This window comes from Oncorhynchus mykiss, chromosome 10, assembly GCF_057628025.1.
Source record: "Oncorhynchus mykiss isolate SJ-2025 chromosome 10, ASM5762802v1, whole genome shotgun sequence".
NCBI classification, from domain to species: domain Eukaryota; kingdom Metazoa; phylum Chordata; class Actinopteri; order Salmoniformes; family Salmonidae; genus Oncorhynchus; species Oncorhynchus mykiss.
This window is the reverse complement of record NC_143031.1, coordinates 40,687,029-40,710,662: the sequence shown is the minus strand read 5'-3', so window position 1 is coordinate 40,710,662 and position 23,634 is coordinate 40,687,029. Positions and strand designations below refer to the sequence as shown.

General features: G+C 43.4%; 1 long non-coding RNA gene across 1 annotated transcript; it reads left to right on the top strand.

Moving 5' to 3' along the window:
* The first annotated feature begins 18,837 nt into the window (after positions 1 to 18,837).
* On the top strand, positions 18,838 to 22,588 carry LOC149980016 (uncharacterized). Its single transcript, XR_016484052.1, has 2 exons — positions 18,838 to 19,956; positions 20,149 to 22,588. It is a non-coding gene; the product is annotated as an uncharacterized LOC149980016 (long non-coding RNA).
* Positions 22,589 to 23,634: the final 1,046 nt, after the last annotated feature.

The following is a 23,634-nucleotide window of genomic DNA, read 5'->3' as shown; positions in this document are numbered from 1 at the left end:
ATGACTGTATTTTGATGTCTTCAATATGTAGGGTAGCCTTTATTTTGTCTAACTAGAGTTGAATAACATAATTGTTATAACCTTGCTATCGACTACAACAAATTGTTAATTATTATAGTCAATTGGGGCTATTATTTATTCACTATTTAGGTCTACTCTGTGTACATTTTATTTGCCTGCATTGTTTTCCAAAATGTCTCTTTATAATACTGCATTAAAGAAACATAGCGAAAGAGTAGCCTATAGGCCTGCCGCCTGAGAATAAAACTGTGGCGCCGTGACAGAAATGACAAATCATCATGACTTCATCCTCTGCAGATGAGGGGAGGGAAGGGCTCTGGAAAGTCTGAACACGAGCTTTATAGATTAATGTTTCCCTGCGCTTATTCTACATTTCTGGTGAAAGAGAAGGATCAATAATGATTATAATATAATGTCTAGCGATAGGCGCTCCCTGAAAGATATTATCGCGCAGTGGGCAATGCACTTGGGACAGTCTGCTGGGCTGGGAACCGGGAGATAGCGGATTTTCATGCCCAGACTCCCACCGGCCACAGCCCTGCGCGCTCCTGATATCTGTTGCCCAGGGAAATGTATAAACAATCAACCATGTGGACGACTGGAATTGTTGTGATATCGTCCCATTCAGACTGAAATATAAATCCAGGTCTATTCTTGTAGGCCTAGCTACTCATATTTTGTATTTATTTGTATAAGCTAGTGTACGTGAGCAGCCTTTATACATTTGTAGGCTATGGTAGGCTATGATAATGAATTAACTGGATCAAATAGCCTACAACCTTTAGTGTAGTCTGCGCTAAAAGGTACGCAGTTTATCATAAGATTGAAAAAAATCAGGTATGAAAACAAGCTGTAAGTAATGATCTTTTGCATGAAAATATTAATTAAATCCGCGAGGAAAAATATATGTTTGCATTTGCATTGCAGCTATTGAGTCTACAGAACAAAAATAGTGGCACAAGAGAACTTGATTGAGTGGAGTAGATTATGGGGGGCTCGCGCATGAGAATCACCACCTATTCCATTCTCCTTCAGAGCCTTGTGTGTGTGAAAGTACAGACCTTGTCGAAGATAGAGCCACCACCGGTGGACGGGCTTAATGTTATAGCCCATAGATCAGCAGAGAGGCGACGCTTTATTTTCGCCAGGAGAGAGATAGTTCACCACCGCCTTGCGGTTTTATGTTGGGGATGTGTCAAGCAGATGAAAAGAATGGCTAATGCATAAGCAAAACTCGGTGGTCCCTGCACTACGCGAATTGAGATAGGGTCTGGTGAGGATTTAGGGTCGGTGCGAGGCCCATGCATTTTGAACTCAAGGATGTAAATTGATAGTGTAATTCACACATACGCATGCACACGCGCGCGCGCGCACACACACACACCATAAGTAAAAAACCTCAAACATAAATAGAATAGGCCTAATTCTGTTCACACATTCAGCAGTCAATATTCAATAGTCTTACATTGTAAATATTGTTTTTCACGCTGAAATGATTTATGGGACTCTGGAAAACTATTATTCTTGCAGTCTCAGGTTAACTCAGCACTAATAATAAAACTGTATTTTTTCTTATTTTTGGACCAATCAATTCCACACGCACAGGGTCTATTCAAATGGCTGTGGCTGTAGCTGATGGATGGCTGAGTGCTGAAGTCTACCTCTGTATCCTATACCCAGAGGCTGTGAGAACCTGCAAATCACCCAAACCCCACAGTACACTGGGGCCCCATCATTTCAAACACATTGCTGTTCCCCTGGTTACGATATATTTGAATAGATGCATGTGAGATGCAAGCAGAGAAAAGGCCTGTGCACTTGAGAGAAATGAGCGGCGGCTGATGGGAAAGACCTGGCTGTCAGACCTGCTTCAAGTACCAAAACACAATATGCAATGCATGCAGTTCTTATATCAAATGTGATATTATTCCACAAACATATGAATAACTTATTCCCAGAAAGGATCTGTTGATGAACACCTACTGTCAAAAATAACAGGCTGAATTTTAACTTTATACTAAGATTTACATTTAGGCCTCCAAGACGTTCAATTCCAGAATTCACCCCTCTCCATTGAACTGAAAGACGCCCAATAATCCTACATAACCCCCCCCCCCCCCCCCCCTCTTCATTCCCCCTAGAATCCGAATGTTACCCTCCTTTGACCCTGTAGAATCTCTCTGTGTCACAGTGGGTTACTGTTACTAGTAATACTCAGAATCTTCCCCACACTGAGCGAAGCCTTCTATCCTGACTTATACCACTCTGATCATTCTATTTCACAAGGGGATTTCTCTACTATATCCAGCAGAGTTACTGAGAATTCCTCCTCACCTCTGTTCTTACCTTTCACCTCTGTTCTCTGTCACACTACTGTCTATCCCTGACAATGTTACTGTAATGACCAATGCTGGTAGGAGGGAGTGTTTGATACAGTGTGATCTGGTCTTGTAAAGGACGTATTTGCTAGCCACAATGTATTTGCTAGCCACAATTCAAATGGCCTTTTCATGAATAATCCAATATTCCATTATCCATTCTGCTGAGGTTGCTGTAGTGTTGTCTAACTCCACACAAAGAATCCACAAGGCAGGATACACGGTGTGAACCTATCAGCAATCCCGATTGACTCTCTAACATTTCAAATGCAACGTGCACCAATATGAGAGACCTCTCGGTACAGAAATCTGTTGCAACAAGTCAATGGAAAGTTTGCGGATTGAAAATGATTTGCTTGGTGGTATTGGGTGCTGCTGTGCTGTGGGGCTGGGAGTCTCCAGCTGGGTTTGTGTTCGTCCCTCTGTGGGAGAGAGCGGGGTGTTGATTGGAAGCCTGGCTCAGTATACTGGCCCCCAGCACCACTCCAACACACAAGAGGTCTGAACAGCTCTGGAATCAGGCAGGGTGCACACTGTTTGTTTTGGAGTCAGAAAGCATCTCATTAGTGCATGTTAATTGCAGCTAATTGGCTCTAACGAGATGAACAGACAACCCGGTGGGATCATTCATACAAATAATTTGTAGAAAACAAAATTAATTACTAGATGCTAATTAAAGCCAATTAACACTGATTAAGCAATGCTGGTTACGATATGGGGAAGTGATAGATAAAAACAGTAAATAGAACAAATCTGGAAATAAACAGCATAAAATAACAGCAACATATTAACACGTCTAGGGCTCACGAACCCTCTGAAGTAAGTTGATCTTCACCTGCATGTACAGCCCTTCACCCGCTGTTGTTGATCTAACAAACAACGTAATAACTCATGTTGCTCTCTCAGCTGATTAATCGGAGACTCTCCTATATTGTCAATCACACTTCACCAGAGCTGGATCCGCTAATCAACCACCACTCTGTTCTAAAATTCATAATGGCTTCACTGTAAACACCGCAAAACTAAGGGCCTCACCTCAAACGACGGAGAGTGATGTGGAGAGAGAGAGTGAGATTGTATGTTCACACTTGTTGCAGAAACAGGGCTGGGTGAAAGAGCAGATGGTTTTGTCTTTGTTGTGGCCCTTTGTTAATGGTGATTGTCGTGGTAGCAGGAATCCCATGGCAACTGGCTCTCAGATATGGGCTTGTGGCTCAGCTGCCCTGCTAGTCCCAAAGAGGTGACAAATAAAGGTTTGGAACACTTAATAAAACCAAGACAAGCCAATCGTGTTGCGTGTATAACATGTATTCATAGAGGTAGTTAGTTCTATGAACATGAGATAGCTGTCAGGCTCTACTGAGACAGGATTTGAAATCCGCATCACCTCTTTCTGGACAGCTCATTAGTGTATCCTACACTATATATACAGTACATACAGTACATACACTATATATACAGTACATACAGTACATACACTATATATATATATACAGTACATACAGTACATACACTATATATACAGTACATACAGTACATACACTATATATACAGTACATACAGTACATACACTATATATACAGTACATACAGTACATACACTATATATATATATACAGTACATACAGTATCCTACACTATATATACAGTACATACACTTTTTATACAGTACATACAGTATTTACACTATATATACAGTACATATAGTACATACACTATATATACAGTACATACAGTATCCTCCACTATATATACAAAGTATGTGGAAAGCCCTTCAAATTAGTGGATTCGGCTATTTCAGCCACACCCGTTGCTTACTGGTGTTTAAAATTGAGCACGTAGCCATGCAATCTCCATAGACAAACATTGGTAGTATTGGTAGTAGAATGGCCTTACTGAAGAGCTCAGTGACTTTCAACGTGGGACCATCATTGGATGCCACCTTTCCAACAAGTCAGTTCGTCAAATTTCTTCCCTGCTAGGGCTGCTCCTGTCAACTGTAAGTGATGTTATTCTGAAGTGGAAACATCTAGGAGAAACAACAGCTCAGCCGTGAAGTGGGAGGCCACACAAGCTCACAGAGCGGGACAGCTGAGTGCTGAAGTGCGTAGCGGGTAAAAATTCACTACCAAGTTCTAAACTGCCCCCGGAAGCAACGTCAGAACAAGAACTTTGTCGGAAGCGTCATGAAATGGGTTTCCATGGTCAAGCAGCCGTACATAAGCCTAAGATCACCATGCGCAATGCCAAGCGTCGGCTGGAGTGGTGTGAAGCTCGCCAACATTGGATTCTGGAGCAGTGGAAATGTGTTCCCTGGCAGTCCGACAAATCTGGGTTTGGCGGATGCCAGGAGCACACTACCTGGCCGAAAGCATAGTGCCAACTGTAAAGTTTGGTGGAGGAGGAATAATAGACTGGGGTTGTTTTTCATGGTTCGGGCTAGGCCTCTTTGTTCCTGTAAAGGGAAATCTTAACGCTACAGCATACTACATTCTAGACCATTCTGTGCTTCCAACTTTGTGGCAACAGTTTGGTGAAGGCCCTTTCCTGTTTCAGCATGTCAATGCCCCAGTGAACAAAGCGAGGTCCATACAGAAATGGTTTGTCAAGATCGGTGTGAAAGAACTTTACTGGCCTGCACAGAGCCCTGACCTCAACCCCATCGAACACCTTTGGGATGAATTGGAACCCGACTGCGAATCAGGCCTAATCGCCCAACATCAGTGCCCGACCTCACTAATGCCCCTGTGGCTGAATGTTCCAACATCTAGTGGAAAGGGAAAGGGGGGGGGGGGGGGGGGGGCATGTAGTGTATGTTGTGAGAGGGCTCGGTTCTGACTAATTTAGACTTAAAGTGGTTCAAAATACAAAAAGTACGAATGCTATTAATTGAATCATTGAACTCATTGAACCGCATAAAAGTAAGATAATCTGATATTTTTTTCATTTAATTATCTCAACATTCTTGGTACTGTAATGCATATTTTGCAGTGATAGTTTCACCTTTTGACACCTTTGCGTGATGTTTAGTTGGAGAGGAAGCAGGGTAAATAACACAAGAGGCACCAGAAGGCTACCTTGAGAGTGTTAAGCAAGGTTTAAGCATCCTGACACACACAACACCTGCACCTCCTGTCCTCTCAGCAAGCAGCCCCGAAGGCCATTGAGAAATGACACACTTCAGCAATTTTTCAGGGCAGCAAGAAGTGGGGCAGCACTAGCCCCCTCAGTGCAGCACACAGCACATAGAGTGCTCAGAAAAAACCAAAGCACACCACAACAGTCCTTGAACACCCCAATATACTGTGTATGCACAATGCCAGTCAAAAGTTTGGACACACCTACTCATTCAAGGGTTTTTCTTATTTTTTTACTATTTTCTACTTTATATGATTATAGTGAATACATCAAAACTATGAAATAACAAATATGGAATCATGTGGTAACCAAAAAAGTGTTAAACAAATCAAAATATATTTTATATTTGAGATTCTTCAAAGAGGCCACCCTTTGCCTTGATGACAGCTTTGCACACTCTTGGCATTCTCTCAACCAGCTTCACCTGGAATGCTGTTGTGTTGAAGTCGGGTGATTGTGGAGGCCAGGTCATCTGATGCAGCACTCCATCACTCACCTTATTGGTCAAATAGCCCTTACACAGCCTGGAGGTGTGTTCAGTCATTGTCCTGTTGAAAAACAAATCATAGTCCCACTAAGCGCAGACCAGATGGGATGGCGTATCACTGCAGAATGCTGTGGTAGCCATGCTGGTTAGGGGGCCTTGAATTCTAAATAAATGTCAGACAGTGTCACCAGCAAAGCAGCCCCACACCATCACAACTCCTCCTACTTGCTTCACGGTAGGAACGAAACATGCAGAAATCATCCGTTCACCTACTCCGCGTCTCACAAACACATGGCGGTAGGAACCAAAAATCTAAAGTCATCAAACAGATTTCCACTGGTCTAATGTCTGTTGCTCATGTTTCTTGGCCCAAGCAAGTCTCTTCTTCTTCTTTATTTATTTATTTAACTAGGCAAGTCAGCTAAGAACAAATTATTCTCAATGACGGCCTAGGAACAATGGGTTAACTGCCTTGTTCAGGGGAAGAACGACAGATCTTTACCTTGTCAACTCAGGAATTCAATCTTGCAACCTCTCAGTTCCTAGTCCGCTCTAACCACTAGGCTACTTGCCTCCCCAGTGTTTTTTAGTAGTGGTTTCTTAGCAGCAATTTGACCACGAAGGCCTAATTCACGCAATCTCCTCTGAACAGTTGATGTTGAGATGTGTCTGTTATTTTAACTCTGTGAAGCATTTATTTGGGCTGCAATTTCTGAGGCTGGTAACTCTAATGAACTTATCCTCTGCAGCAGAGGTAACTCTGGGTCTTCCTTTCCTGTGGTGGTCTTCATGAGAGCCAGTTTCATCATAGTGCTTGATGGATTTTGCCACTGCACTTGAAGAAACTTTCAAAGTCCTTGAAATGTTCCGTATTGACTGACTTTCATGTCTTAAGGTAATGATGGAATGTTGTTTCTATTTGCTTATTTGAACTGTTCTTGATATAATATTGATTTGGTCTTTTACCAAATAAGGCTATCTTCTGTATACCACCGCTATCTTATCACAACACAACTGATTGGCACAAACACAAGAAATTCCACAAATGAACTTTTAACAAAGCACACCTGTTAATTGAAATGCACTCCTCATGAAGCTGGTTGAGAGAATGCCAAGAGTGTGCAACGCTGTCATCAAGGCAAAGAATGGCTTGTTTAACATTTGTTTTAACACTTTTTTGGTTACTGCATGTTATTTTATTTATTTTATTTTTAATTCCACCTTTATTTAACCAGGTAGGCCAGTTGAGAACAAGTTCTCATTGACAACTGCGACCTGTCCAAGATAAAGTAAAGCAGTGACACAAAAACAACACAGAGTTACACATGGGATAAGCAAACGTACAGTCAATAACACAATAGAAAAATCTATATACAGTTTGTGTAAATGTATTAAGATTAGGGAGGTAAGGCAATAAATAGGCCATAGTGGCAAAATAATTACAATTTAGCATTAACACTGGAGTGATAGATGTGCAGATGATGATGTGCAAGTAGAGATATGGTGGTGCAAAAGTGCAAAAAATAAAAAAAACAATATGGGGATGAGGTAGTTGGGTGGGCTATTTACAGATGGGCTGTATACAGACAGGTGCAATGATCGGTAAGCTGCTCTGACAGCTGATGCTTACATGATTCCATATGTGTTATTTCATAGTTTTGATGTCTTCACTATTATTCTACAATGTACAAAATAATAAAAAATAAAGAAAAACCCTGGAATGAGTAGGTGTGTCCAACTTTTGACTGGTGCTGTATATGTAACTGGACAGCTAGAGGTGAACATATATGCATGGGATTTTGCTGTGTTTTCCTATCATTTACCAAATGTGTTCCTCTCATCCAGTTGACTTGTTATCACAATAACTTGCCAAGTGCTTGCCCTGCTGGCAGTGGTTGGTCTGTGTGTGCCAGTACAGTGTGACTGCGGAGGGTAGGGATTGGAGAGGTAGAGCTCTCAGGTATAAGTCTTCTCCAGCCTGCCAGCTATGAACCACCTCCAGCCCCACGGCTTCTGGGAGAGCCCATCAACACCACAGCCAACAGCCACAAAGAGAAGAGGCTTAGCTGTAATCCGTATCGACCACCTCTCCCCTCGTCTGCCAATTCATATCATGGATTTGTCTCGCTCAATGATGTGTATTCATCAAGACACACCCTGTTAGTCCATACCATTGATAGTCTTCAATTCTACCATCATCATTCAGGGCTCTACCAAAACTACCACAAAGGGAGAAAGAATGGTGCAGACAAATAAACATTTACATACCAAAGCCACCCAGGGAGAGTACAGTACATTAGGTTAATGAAGCAGGCTTCAGTGTCTCTAATCAAACAGCTCTGCTCAGTATGTTGGTGAATCAATCAGACAGATCCCGGAACAGTTTTGTCACGGAATATACATTAAAAATCACGAGGGATTTCTCAGCTGACCCTCAAGATGACTTGAGCAACTGTTGGCTTGATGAAGCTGGAGGGCACAAGATGTCAGGCCAACAAGACCTGAGGGTTTGGGCTATGAGGCATTGTCAGTTCATACAATACTGTACAATATTAGTCTACGTTAAGCCATGAGGCTACATTTATGTTAATAATTTGTTTAAGACAGGCAAAGTAATTTGACATTTTAACTAAGATATGTTTTATCTTGTTAGATGGTAAATGCATGCATTTTTAAAAATGGTAAAACATAAAGCAATTTGATAAATATATTAATGTTAGGGAAAAGAGAGGCTAGATGAGAATGATAACATGAGGGAGGACCCAGGCAGTGTGACAGGGGTTGTGTGAGTGATGATGAGAGAGAGAGGAGGAGAGAGGGTTAGGTAGAGGACAGGGGAGAGGAGGAGAGAGGCTCCCCCAGGAGGAGAGGAAGCCTGGGGGCCTTGCAGTGAGAGGGCCCTGGGGACAGTGTGCCTGAAGCCCAGTGATGATGGTGATTGATGCAGGCACAACTCAGACACCCCAGACGGTCAGGAAAATTAAAAGGCTATTTTGTAAAGTTGTAAAGAGCAGAATGTCAGAGGGGCTGATGCGCCCCCTTTCCCCCTCCTCTCCTCTCCTCCCCACTCTGTCACGCTCACGCTGCAGCTTCTGTTTGGTCTCTTTAGTGTCATCAACCCCTCAGGGATAGGAGCTGTTATACGCCTTTCACTCACACTGGCCACGTCTGTGAGGCCATGCTGCTTCGCTCTGTGTGTGTGTGCTGTATGTATGTACGTACGTATGTATGTATGTATGTATGTATGTGTGTATGTATGTGTGTGTGTGTGTGTGCAGGAGAGAAAGAGAGAAAGAGATAGAGAAAGAGAAAGAGAGCGTGAGAGAGCGCAAGCGAGAGAGAGAGGTTGATGAAGTATTCAAAATTCAAAATCTGTACAACATCATAGTAGGATGACACTCAATAAAATAGCAATACATTTTGCTAATTAGAATTCTATCATGTTTTGAGATATAATCCTATCTCGTCCGTATACACTGCAAATTTGCCAATATCAGTCAGACATAAGAATTGAATTTCAGTTCCATATACAATAACCCAGACAACATTAAGGCTCAGCGTCTGTAAACCATAAAAGAGGAACTTCCCTCGCATTACTCTCTTATTTGTAGATCATTTCTCTTCAATTTGAATATAATTGACCCGTATGACCTGAGGATGCACCCGGGCCCTGGATGGCAGCCCTGGCTGGGAGCAGCGTGTGTGGGGAGAGGAGATAGAGAGACAGCCTGTGTCGGGGTGGAGGTGCAGCCTACAGGGAGGAAACATACAGCAGAGGTCAAACCTATGTCAAGTGGGGCGTGGAGGCCAGCTGAGCTGCCCTGCCCCATGCTTTGTACTCATTTAAGCAGCCATGGCCAGATACCGGGGGTGCATGGGAGGTGGGTTGGGGTGGGGGTTTTGGAGGGGTTAATGGGGAGAGGAGGGGTGTATTGGGGCTTGATGAAGCTGGAGGGCATATGGTCCCTGGCCGAAAAGACTTGAGGGTAAGAGAGACCTGTGGTGTGTCCCTGTCCAGAACACATGCCAACTCTCACACAAGCCAATCACCTGCCCCATATCCCCAACCTGTCCGCGTTTAATGCTCCTTTCAGATCAGTTACACAGATATCATGGAAAATATCACTCAATGTATCATCTTCATTAGATCATTTAAAATGTTGCTAATATTTAGGCGTTCATTGCTAATTGCACCAATTCCATATCCAATCATTGTTTTCAATCTTTTATATTGTTGGATTTTTATTCATGATTTAGTTAGGGTTCTGATATGGGAAAAAATATTCAGCTGGAAGTTCTGGCTATAGCCTCACTACCAACTATGATTTCTCTCCATAACCATAGCGTCAAGCAAAACCCATAGCTATTTTAACAGATGACATAAAATGATAATTTACATTCAATGATCTGATGGGTGATGAGTATGACATATTAAATTAAAATCACAAACACTTAGCAGCTTCCCTTACGCTAACGTAATGTGTGACCTTATTGGTTTCTACCAAGTTATCAGGTTCCTCTAGGTTGTTGGTGTGAGGGTATGTTGTGAAGGACTATATGATGTCATAGAGAGCGGAGTCCTGCTTATGAGGAGGGCCAGTAACCATGGGTGATCCATGTTGGAGCTGTAATCAGGCCTGTGACCACGGCTCCTAGCTGGGTAATATGACTGGCCTGCTTCAGCTTATCATCTGCACCCATGCTACTCCATCTTCTCACTACAGACAACAGAGAGGATAGAACACTGTATCAATCGATCTGTGCTCACACAGAAATGTGCTTCTCAGGGGTCACTGAGTCTGGGTAATATGTACATTGTCAAGTCAATAGGAAAATATTAGCCAAACTGTTGTGCCTGGAGAAGGAAAATATGTGGGAAAAATACAGACACAATCTTGGTGTGCACACATGCATGCACACGTCTAGGCTTGTAGTACAAGCATACACGTAGTCACACACACACACACACACACACACACACACACACACACACACACACACACACACACACACACACACACACACACACACACACACACACACACACATGGCTTGTGTGTGATTCCCTGTGTGTGTCTAGCAGCAGTGTCTGATCTCTGAGTTGTATGCGTGAGGGGTAGTCCAGGATGCTCCATTAGAATAAGAGAGCACCGTGACACACGGGGAGGAAGGAGCTCCACAGACTGGCGTCCCGAGGCAGCCGCCCACCCTTGTGTTTTCAGCTGGCCCCTCTTACACTCGCCCTTTCATCCAGTCCTCTCAGTGGGACCCAGCCCGATCCCGTGCACCAAACAGATGGGCGCCTCACAAAGGCCCCCGCGCTTCAGCAAGCTGGTGTCCTACATGCCCGATTACACCTCAATACCAAAGTTAGAATTGATACAGTGGCTCGTGGGGACTTTGTTTATGCATGTGCGTAGGGCGTAGGGCACGGAGAACAAAAAAGCAAGAGGTAGTTAGAAAGCCATTTTCCTTTCCGCCGTTGCAGCGCTGCACGCGTGGAGGAGGAAAATGATGCTCTGGTGAACCTGTGTCTCGTTCTCTAGGGCTGCGTTTGGAGGCAGTGTTCAGGTTAGGTGTGACAACAGACACATTCATATGCACTCCATGGATTTATGTGCTGCCAGCCGACCATGGAGAATTCGAAGGAGGGAGACTTTCCTTTTATGAGAAGGAGAATATCACTGAGGAGAAAAGAAAATGCTGATTTACTGTGAGACATCCAGTTCAATAAAAAATGAATGAGAATGAACAACATGAATCATACTAAATCAATGAAGATATAATAAATGTATCCTTATCCAACTGTATCCAGCAATACCTTTGTTTCCTCTCAACACCACAGTTCAACATTTTAGGTGGGAATAGATATAGTGAGATAGGGCAGCGGATAAGGTTACATAAATACATTGTTGTATCTTAGGTATTAGGAAATGTATTAACTTTAAATCCATTGCTATAAAGCAGCGTTCACCAACTGGCGGCATGAGGCCCGAATTTGGACCACGGGTGGTTTTATTTGGCCCCCCAAGTTTCTGAGCAAAAGAATATAAGAAATGTACTGTAAAAACACCAGGAAATCAGTTACAAGTGATTTAGATGTAGGATATATTTTCCTAAGTATGCTCACACATGATGGAGAGACACGTGATCGTATACAAATGTAAGCAAGGTTTTAAATGATTATGATAAAATATTATATCTTCCTGCGGTCAGTTTGCAGTCGACAAATTATATGTAATTATGTTCCGGCCCACCGACCATCCGCTCAAGAAAAAAACGGCCTAAGGCTGAATCTAGTTGACCCCAGCTATAAAGTAATAGTATAAAGTAATAGTATAAAGTAATAGTATAAAGTAATAGTATAAAGTAATAGTATAAAGTAATAGTATAAAGTAATAGTATAAAGTAATAGTATAACATTCAGTTTCGTATGAAGGGCCACCCCACCTCCACCCGTCAGTGTTGCTTCTGCACCTCCAGCATACGGTAGTACTCAGTCAATATAGTGATTGTATCTACAATGCTGTAAACACCAGCCAAGCGTGCATTAAGTGATAGTGGATATTGACAGGGAGGAGGCAGATACAGGCAAAATAAACCATGAAGTGTGTGTAGATGTAGGAGAAAGAGAGAGGCAGAGAAACAGAGAGAGGGAGAGAGAGATACACACACAGAAACGTAGAGAGAGAGAGAGAGAGAGAGGGAGAGAGAGAGAGAGAGAGAGAGAGAGAGAGAGAGAGAGAGAGAGAGAGAGAGAGAGAGAGAGGGGGTGAGAGAGAGAGAGAGAGAGAGAGAGAGAGAGAGAGAGAGAGAGAGAGAGAGAGAGAGTGAGAGAGAGAGAGAGAGAGAGAGTGAGAGAGAGAGAGAGAGTGAGAGAGAGAGAGAGAGAGAGAGAGAGAGAGAGACGGGGAGAGACGGGGGGAGTGAGAGAATATACTAAAAGGCAGTAACACTGCATTGGTCACGATTTATCACAGCTCTTTGCCAGTACATTATAATAGAATAGAAATGGAAATACATCATATTTAGCCATGGTTCGTGGATATACACTGCACATGCAGCTGCATGACTAGAAACATCTGTCTACCTACAGAATTCTTATCCACAATGAACGTTTGTGTTTTCTGCTGTGTTCAGGTTTTCACGTGCCTCCCTTTCCCCATCTTTCTCCATGATCCCTGATGGGGTGTCTTCTGTGTGTGTGCGCGTGCATGTGTGCGTGTGTATCTGTAAGCGTGCACATGCTCATGCCTGTGTGTGTGTGTCAAAACAGCGCCTTTAGCCATCATATCCACATTTTTCATCTACATAAAAAACAAGCCGGGCTCTTATCAGCAGCCACTGTCCTTTTATTCCTCCCTCACTGCCCCCCCCCGCCCCTGTCTGGGCTTCAAGATATGCTAATCGTTGTGTAAGAATATCCTGTCGGATAATTACCATACATTACCCTGTGCTCATCTCCGGATTAATTCTTCATGTGCATAATCGCATTGGGTTTTTTCCCTCTCCCAATGTGAAAGGTGAACCACGGGTAAATACAAGCTATCATTGATTGAATATCAGCCACATACTGTGTTGACAAATCTTGGCTTCAGGACGCTAGCTGTCTGTAGAGAGAGATCTAAAAAAAATTTAGTATTGATTTCCACAAACTATGCAGCCCAGAGTATATATGTTACCAAGTGGAACATTTCTAAATCATCACCAAAGTAAAGTACGATTGTAAAGTGTATTCTGATGGTTAGATATGGTTCTACCTTCTGGAATGTAGATGTCAGAGCAATAACCCTTAGTTAACTGCCAATGATCAGTGAGAAACGGCTTTGAACGGCTTCATTATAGGAAGACTGTTCTTAATTTACTTTAACAGGTGAAACCAAATGAAGTAAAGTTTGATTGAGGTAAGCTTGGAGTAAATTGTGGAGAAACAACATCTATCCTTGTTTGTACCAGATGTGTGTGAGTTGTTTATCAAGCAGCCAGTGTTCCCTGTAGTTCTTATAATCAAATCAAATCAAATCAAAACCAAATTGTATTGGTCACATGCTTTGTAAACAACAGTGAAATGCTTAGTTATGGGCCCTTCCCAACAATGCAGAGAGAAATAAAATAAAGAAATAATAGATAATAGATAATAACACAAGCAATAAATACACACTAAGTGACGTTAACTTGGCTGTATACACAGGGTACCAGTACCGAGACCATGTGCAGGGGTACAAAGTCATTGGGGTAGATACGTACATATAGGTACGGGTAAAGTGACTAGGCAACAGGATAGATAATAAACAGTAATAGCAGCGTACATGATGAGTCAAAATAGTTAGCACAAAAAGTGGTCACTGCACATAGTCAGGGTAGCTAGAGAGCCAGGTGGAGGGAAGGCCAGGACAGGCAGGGTGGGGGAGAGGAGTGTCCCAGCTAGGATTAACAATGGACATTACCCTTTCCCTGTGAAAACAGCTGGAGTTCCCACCTCCACTCCCCCTTCACTCCTTTCTTCCCCAAACAACTGACCGCCCTCTTACGAGCTGCACTCTCACTCACACCCTGACTCGTAGACTCACCGTTGGTCACAGGATCACCAAGTCCTGCTTTTACACAAACACACACTCCAAACTCCAATATACATAGTCTCCAATAACAATGCGTAGTTATATTTCAAGTCCCAGTGCAGTCAAAAACGTGGATTTCCTGTTGTTTTTTTTATATGCAAACAGTTGAAGTCGGATGTTTACTCGTTTTTCAACCACTCCACACATTTCTTGTTAACAAACTATAGTTTTGGCAAGTCGGTTAGGACATCTGCTTTGTGCATGACACGTAATTATTCCAGCAATTGTTTATAGACAGATTATTTCACTTATAATTCACTGTATCACAATTCCAGTGGGTCAGAAGTTTCCATACACTAAATTGACTGTGCCTTTAAACAGCTTGGAAAATTCCAAAAATTATGTCATGGCTTTAGAAGCTTCTGACAGGCTAACTGACATCATTTGAGTCAATTGGAGGTGTACCTGTGGGTATATTTCAAGGCCTACCTTCAAACTCAGTTCCTCTTTGCTTGACATAATGGGAAAATCAAAAGAAATCAGCCAAGACCTCAGAAAACTAAATTGCCGAATTCCACAAGTCTGGTTCATCCTTGGGAGCAATTTCAAAATGCCTGAAGGTACCATGTTCATCTGTACAAACAATAGTACGCAAGTATAAACATCATGGGACCACGCAGCCGTCATACATCTCAGGAAGGAGATGCATTCTGTCTCCTAGAGATGAACGTACTTTGGTGCGAAAAGTGCAAATCAATCTCAGAACAACAGCAAAGGACCTTGTGAAGATGCTGGAAGAAACAGGTACAAAAGTATCTATATCCACAGTAAAACGAGTCCTATATCGACATAACCTGAAAGGCCGCTCAGCAAGGAAGAAATCACTGCTCCAAAACCGCCATAAAAAGCCAGACTATGGTTTGCAACTGCACATGGGGACAAATATTGTACTTTTTGGAGAAATGTCCCCTGGTCTGATGAAACAAAAATAGAATTGTTTGGCCATAATGACCATCGTTATGTTCGGAGGAAAAAGGGGGAGGCTTGCTAGCAGAAGAATATCATCCCAACCATTAAGAACGGGGGTGGCAGCATCATGTTGTGGGGGGTGGCAGCATCATGTTGTGGGGGTGCTTTGCTGCAGGAAGGATTGGTACACTTCACAAAATAGATGGCATCATGAGGGAGGAAATTATGTGGATATATTGAAGCAACATCTCAAGACATCAGTTAAAGCTTGGAAGACCCTAAATGGGTCTTCCAAATGGACAATGATCCCAAGCATACTTCCAAAGTTGTGGCAAAATGGCTTAAGGACAACAAAGTCAAGGTATTGGAGTGGCCATCACAAAGCCCTGACCTCAATCCCATAGAAAGATTGTGGGTGGAACTGAAAAAAACGTTTGACCCAAGTTAAACAATTTAAAGGCAATGCTACCAAATACTAATTGAGTCTATGGAAACTTCTGACCCACTGGGAATGTGATGAAAGAAATAAAGGCTGAAATACATCATTCTCTCTACTATTATTCTGACATTTCACATTCTTAAAATAGTGGTGATCCTAACTGACCTAAGGCAGGGAATTTTTAATTTTTAAATGTCAGGAATTGTGAAAAACTGAGTTTAAATGTATTTGTCTAAGGTGTATGTAAACTTCCAACTTCAACTGTATATATTTCCACACTGTGAGGTTCGAATAATCCTGTGAAATTGTGAAATTATGATATTGCCCCTTTGTTGTAAGAGCTGTTTGAAAATAAGTTTTGGTGGGAACATCACCAGATGGCAAATTAGTTAATAGACCAATAAGAAAGAGTTCCAAACCTCTCTGCCAATAACAGCTAGTTTTCATTTTTAATTCCCCACTCAGACCCCTCCCAGACAGTCCTAGCAAAATTCTTGCTTGAGAAATGTTTCTTTGCTAAGAAGCTTTTTATTTTTTTTAAATACCATTTTAAATAGAAACAAGCACAGTACGGTACTGAATTGTTACCAATGACTGCTGTTCTTTAAACCTACGCGTTTACTGTAATCATCTGTCTCAGTAATGTGCCATATTGGTGTGTAGTGCCACGAGGCTGGTAGGGAGTGAGGAGTCTGTGATCACAGAGAGACATGGCTACAGCTGAGACTGTCCAAGCCTGGGCTCGCCCCGCCCCTGTTTTGCATGTCTCATTTGAATATATTGAGTGGGCCATCTGTAAGCCATTTATCTCATTCAAAAAGCCGTTAGGACTGCTCTCTCCTCCCCCCAGATCCTCCCTCCAGCCCTGTCAACACATACAAATCAACACATGCATTCACACATATGTATGCAAACACACTTATGCACATAAACACAAATAGATGCATGCAGACATACTTCAACAAACAACACACACATAGTCAGATGCTCCAACAACAAATACAAGCACACACAAGTCTGAGAACACTGTATGTGTGTCTTATCCGTTTCCACCATCCATCCTCCTTCCTACACTCAGAAAAAAGGATTCCAAGCGGGTTCTTCAGCTGACCCAGTAGAAGAATGCTTTTTGGTTCCTTTCCCTCTGGGGAAAGGGTTCTACATGTAACTCAACAGGGTTCTACCTGGAACCAAAAGGGTTCTACCTGGAACCGAAAAGGGTTTTTCAAAGTAGGGCTCTGCAAAGTATTGAATTAATTAGATTTCAAATGTTTGTTTTAGTGTGATGTTCCAAATGCCTGTATCGCAAGAATTACTTTTTTTTCTTCTTCCGATTTTATGAGCGTTTATGTATTTTTGGTCTCATCGTCATCTGCTTCTATGCCGTTTCAACTCGCTAAGGTTTGGTCCAACTGAATCGGTCTATTCTCCTTCTAATGATACCCTTTTTAATGTCTGAACTCCCAAAATGTAGAACAGAGCAGACCCCACTAAATGGGAGTGTCAACAAACATGATTGTGGAAAATCTATGCTCAGTTTATGTCTTGTGCGGCATTCCGGTACCACGTACCGCTAGCAGCATTTTAGCCACATACTGTTATGTGCTAGTTGTCTAGTCTGTGTTTTATAAATGTGCAATGATCATAAAAATATGCATTTATATAAGGAATTGGCAACTCGTTCTCATTCGGAGAAATAAACATCTTCTTATCCAGGTTGGTCACTTGATTTCAACACCTACACAAAGTGAACAAGCTGTGTTGTTCAAACAGTTGGAAACGGACAGGAGGGTGTATTCTTAACAGTTGAACTGTTCTACCTTGTTAGCAAGCAAATAGATCCAAGTTGGATAGATTTTAAATATAAAGATTAGCTGGCTGCTCAATAGCACATAGGCTTGTGCTTGAGAGATTGTTTATGAGACCTGTTTACGAGACCTGTCAACTCAATATCTATTCCACATTGGTTCAACATAATTTCATTGAAATTACGTGGAAATGATGTTGATTCAACCAGTGTGTGCCCAGTGGGATGTTAATTTTCTATAATGCCTGCTACCAGAAGTTGGTCATCATTAGTGGATGTCATGATTCCACCTGCCACTAGAGGGCGGCATAGACTGTCCTAGAGACATTAATGACGCTCAGGTGTGTCCTAATACTCATTATGAATTTCCTGTTAAAAGAGGTGTGTTTTCTGGTTTCCTTTGCAGAAACTTGAATTGTTTACCGTGTGTGTTTGTTTCCTGAGTGAGTTTTTGAGACTTAGTGTTTATTATGCTACTGCGGCTACTGTTTAATAGCCTCAAACCAATTAGCATAACGCAGCAGCCATAAATATCCCTAGAAAATTTTCCTATTCATGAAAATCACAAATGAAATATATTGAGACACAGCTTAGCCTTTTGTTAATCACACTGTCATCTCAGATTTTCAAAATATGCTTTACAGCCAACGCTAGACAAGCATTTGTGTAAGTTTATCATGGCATAATGCTATGCTAGGCTCTGCTACTAGCAGGCAACATTTTCACGAAAATAAGAAAAGCAATCAAATTAAATCATTTACCTTTGAAGAACTTCGGATGTTTTCACCCAATAGACTCCCAGTTAGATAGCAAATGTTCCTTTTTTCCAAAAATATTATTTTTGTAGGCGAAATAGCTCCATTTGATCTTCACGTTTGGCTGAGAAATAGACCGGAAAATGCAGTCACTACAACGCCAAACTTTTTTCCAAATTACCTCCATAATATCGACAGAAACATGACAAACGTTGTTTAGAATCAATCCTCAAGGTGTTTTTCACATATCTATTCGATAAAATATCCACCGGGACAATTGGTTTCGCAATTGGAAAAATGGCTACTTGTGTACTTTATGCAAGATTTTCTGCGGGAGCCATCATGTGACCACTTGCTCAATGTGGTCCCTTACGGCTATTCTTCAACATAAATGCGTAAAAAGACGTTATAATGCTGTAGACACCTTGGGGAATACGTAGAAAGCGTAAGCTCATTCGTAGCCCATTCACAGCCATATAAGGAGTCATTGGCATGCAGGGCTTTCAAAATATGGGGCACTTGGTTGGATTTTTATCTGGGTTTCGCCTTTAACATCAGTTCTGTTGCACTCACAGACAATATCTTTGCAGTTTTGGAAACGTCAGAGTGTTTTCTATCCAAAGCTGTCAGTTATATGCATAGTCGAGCATCTTGTCATTACAAAATATCCCGTTTAAAAAGAGAACGTTTTTTATCCAAAAATGAAAATACTGCCCCCTAGTTACAAAAGGTTTTAACAGTAAAGCATTTATGTTTATCCTTAACCACTGATTCCTCGCCAGGTCTCTTCTCCGCACCAGGGTCCAACCTAACCACGTCACAGCAAGCGTCTGCCCAAACATAGACCCAGCAGAGATCACCCAGATCAAGAATGTTGTAACCCACCAAGGTGGACTGCTGGGGCGGCAGCAGGGAACAACTCTTCCAAATATCAGAGACCCTCTGGGCACTTACCGATTCCCTCCAACCACAGTCCAACTTCAAGGAGCCAATGCCCAAATTTCATCACCCAGTGCTACAGGTGTAGCTGTAGCTCCTCTAGGGAACCTGCACCGGGAACCCAAGATCCCAGCCCCCAAGCGGTATGACGGCCACCACACTTCCCTCCCATCAACCATACGAATGTGCAATAGAACTCCTATCCTGGCTCCACACCTCCCCAGGGCCGTCTGTACTCCCTCTCGACCCCTGAAGCAGCAGTCATGGACAATTACATCCGGGAGTTGCTGGAGGCAGGTTTCATTCGCTTCTTCTTCATGGCTAAGAAGGATGGAAGCCTGCGATCTTGCATCGATTACAGAGGGCTGAACCCCCTTTCCCCCTACCCCTGTGGTCTGCCGCCTTGGAGTTGGCCCAAGGGGCCCAATTTTTCACCAAACTGGACTTCTGCAACGCTAACAATCTGGTGAGTATCAGAAAAGGATTTGAGCGGGAAACTCCCCCTAGTGGTCATTTAGTCATTTAGTCATGCCTTACAGATTGTCGATCTCACCGGCAGTCTTTCAAGCATTGGTCAATGACACTCTTAGGGATATGTTGAATTGGTTCGTCATTGTTAACCTCGACAACATTCTGATCTTCTCCAAAACCCTTCCAGAACACATACTGCACGTCCGCCAAGTCCTGAGATGTCTCCTGCAGAGTCAACTATATGACAAGATAGAGAAGTGTGAGTTCCACATATCTCAAGTTTCCGTCCTGGGTCACATTATCTCTACCGCAGGCATCCAAATGGACCCTGTAAAGGTTGAGGCGGCATCCAACTGGCCCCGTTGAGGTGGCATCCAACTGGCCCCATCCCACCTCACTCAAGCAGGTCCAGCTGTTCCTCGGGTTTGCCAATTTTTACAGACGTTTTATACTTAACTTTGGTGTGGTGGCAGCGTCTCTCACTGTCCCAACCCGCAAGTCCTAGACCCATTTTTGCTGGACTCCCGAGGTTGATAGGGCATTCATGGAGCTCAAAGGATGTTTCACCTCCGGACCATCCTCGTTCATCCTGATCCTACTCGTCCCTTTGTGGTAGAGGTAGAATCCTCGGACACTGGAGCAGGGGCGGTCCTTTCACAGCGGAACTAGGAGGATAAGAAACTGCACCCATGCGCCTTTCTCTATAAGCGGTTCTTGCCAGCAGAATGCAACTACGATATAGGCAATCGTGAGCTCTTAGCAGTTAAGTGGGCCCTTGAGGGGTGGAGATCACCTCATCCTTTTGTGATCTGAACGGATCATAATAACTTGGTCTCCACTCAAGAAGCAAGGAGGTTGAATGCTTGCCAGTCTAGGTGGGCTCTGTTTTTTAACCGTTTCGATTTCACACTAGCCTATCGTCCGGGATCCAAGAATCAGAAAGCAGTCACCCTGTCCCGGCAACACAATGTCTCTAACAAGAAGAGGGACTCTGAGGCCATCATCCCCAGCTCCTGCATTGTGGTCCATATGATATGCAGTATTGAGACCACGGTACGAAAAGCCCAGACCGAAGAACCTGACCCCGGCGGGGGTCCCTCTAACAGACATTATGTTCCGCAATCAGCCCGTTCTTGAGTGTTACAATGGGGACACTCCTCTAAATTAACTGGGCATCCAGGGGTTAATCGGACACTAGAGTTCCTGAGATGGAAATTCTGGTGGCCCAACATGATTGAGGATGTGAAATCCTTTGTTGCGGCCTGTTACACCTGTGCCCAAGCAATTCCTCACGACAGCGACCGGCTGGGTCTCTCCAACCTCTGCCCATCCCCAGCCCAGCCCTGGTCCCACCTGTCCATAGACTTTATCACGGGGTTACCTCCATCCCAAGGGTTACCTCCATCTCCATTACCTCTATCCTGGTGGTCGTTGATCAGTTCTCCAAGGCAGCTTACCCATGCCTTGGAGACATGATTACCCATGTCTTTCGACTACACAGACTTCCCCAGGACATTGTCTCAGATCGTGGGCCCCAGTTCGTTGAACGGTATTGGAAGGCCTTCTGCTCCCTGTTGGGGGTATCGGTGAGTCTCTCCTTGGGGTTCCACCTGCATTCTAATGGGCAAACTGAGCGGGCCAACCAGGAGCTAGAAAAATTCCTCCGCTGTTTTGTCTCCACTCAGGCCAGCAAATGGAGCATTTTTTTTGTCTGGGCCAAATATGCTCAAAACACACTGCCGAACTCGTCCACAGGACTGTCGCCATTTGATTGTCAAGAGGCCAAAATGGGGGGTGCCATCAGCCGAGGTGTTCATTTGATGATGTCGCTGCACCTGAATCGGAGTGCGATCCTCCTTGCTCCGCTCCTCTGCCTGACACCAACGCCAGGCAAACCGTCACTTAATGCCTCTTTGGCTCCTCCGACTGGGTCAACGGGTGTGGCTCTCCACCCATAATCTTCCCTAAAAGGTTGACTCGCAGAAGCTCACTCCAAGCTACATAGAACCATTCGAGATCCTGAGTCGCATCAACCCGGTCACCTATCGTCTCCAGTTTCCCAGGTCTATCCTTCCATGTCTTCCTTCTCAAGATGGTAAGGACCAGTCCCTTCTCTCCCTCCACACCTGCCCCTCTGCACCCTCGACTTGTGGATGGCTGCCCAGCCTACCCTGTCCTCTGTTTGTTGGAGGCTCGTCGGTCCGAGGCATTCTTCAGTACCTGGGGGACTGGGAGGGCTACGGTCCCGAGGAGCGGGCATGGGTGCTTCCCCGGGACATCCTGGATCTGGGACTTATTCGGGACTACAACCAACTACATGGTGGTCGCCCTGGTTCCGCGGCTGGAGGCGCTCCTAGAAGGGGGGTACTCTCACCTGTCCACCTGTCACCAGAGAGCGGCAGAGATCATCCTGGAGACATTAATGACACTCAGGTGTGTCCTATTACTCATTATGATTTCCCTGTTAAAATAGGTGTTTTTTCTGGTTTCCTTTGCAGAAGCTTGAATTGTTTACTGTGTGCGTTTGTTTCCTGAGTGAGTTTTTGAGACTTAGTGATTTTTTTTCTCCAGTGTACTGTGATCCTGCGGCTACTATTTATCAGTAAAGTATTTATGTTTATCCTTAACCACTGATTCCTCGCCTGGTCTCTTCTCTGCACCTGGGTCCAACCTCACCCAAAAATATATTTATAAAACACTAGGAACACCTTCCTAAAATTCCCCACTTTTGCCCTTAGCACAGCCTCCATTCGACGGGGAATGGACTACAATGTGCCGAAAGTGTTCCACAGGGATACTGGCCTAAGTTGACTCCAATGCTTCCCACAGTTGTGTCAAGTTGGTTGGATGTCCTTTGGTGGTGGGCCATTCTTGATACACAGGGAAAACTGTTGAGCATGAAAAACACAGCAGCGTTGCAGTTCTTGACACAAATCGGTGTGTCTGGCATCTGCTACCATACCCCGTTCAAAAGCACTTCATTTTGTTGTCTTGCCCATTCACCCTCTGAATGACACACATACACAATCCATGTCTCAATTGTCTCAAGGCTTTAAAATCTCCTCCCCTTCGTCTACTCTGATTTGAAGTGGATTGCATTTTTTTATAATTAATTTTTTCATTTTTTGGACATAAGACAGTAAAAACTAAGTTATTTTAATTAGAAATCTGTTCTTAAGTATTCCCACTTATAATAGAGACACATTTGATCATATTCAAATGTAAGCAAGGTTTGAAATGATTATGATCAAATATTATATCTGTTTGGGTTTCATTTTAAAATTTGCAGTCTGCAAATTATTTGTAATTATGTTCCTACCCCCCGACTTGTCTGGATAAAAATCGGCCCGCGGCTGAATCTAGTTGATGATCCCTGTCCCATGCGACCAGCCGAAGAACCCCTTTAGGTTCCAGAAAGAAAAAAAGTGCTATGAGTGGAGTAGCCCATTTCTACCACCTTTTTTCCTCTTTCTGTTGATCATTTTTACTCATTATACTCAGTGATCTCTCATCCTTCAATCCTTCAGCTGGATGTGTGGATGTCTGTCCGGCAATCCATCACCAGCCTTATACACTATGCTGGACATTGTTTTTATATCCTCCTCACGTCAGTCTGACAAGTGATGCCTGGGTCCCTCTCTCCAGACCCGCTCTCCCTGGAGCCACTGGGACT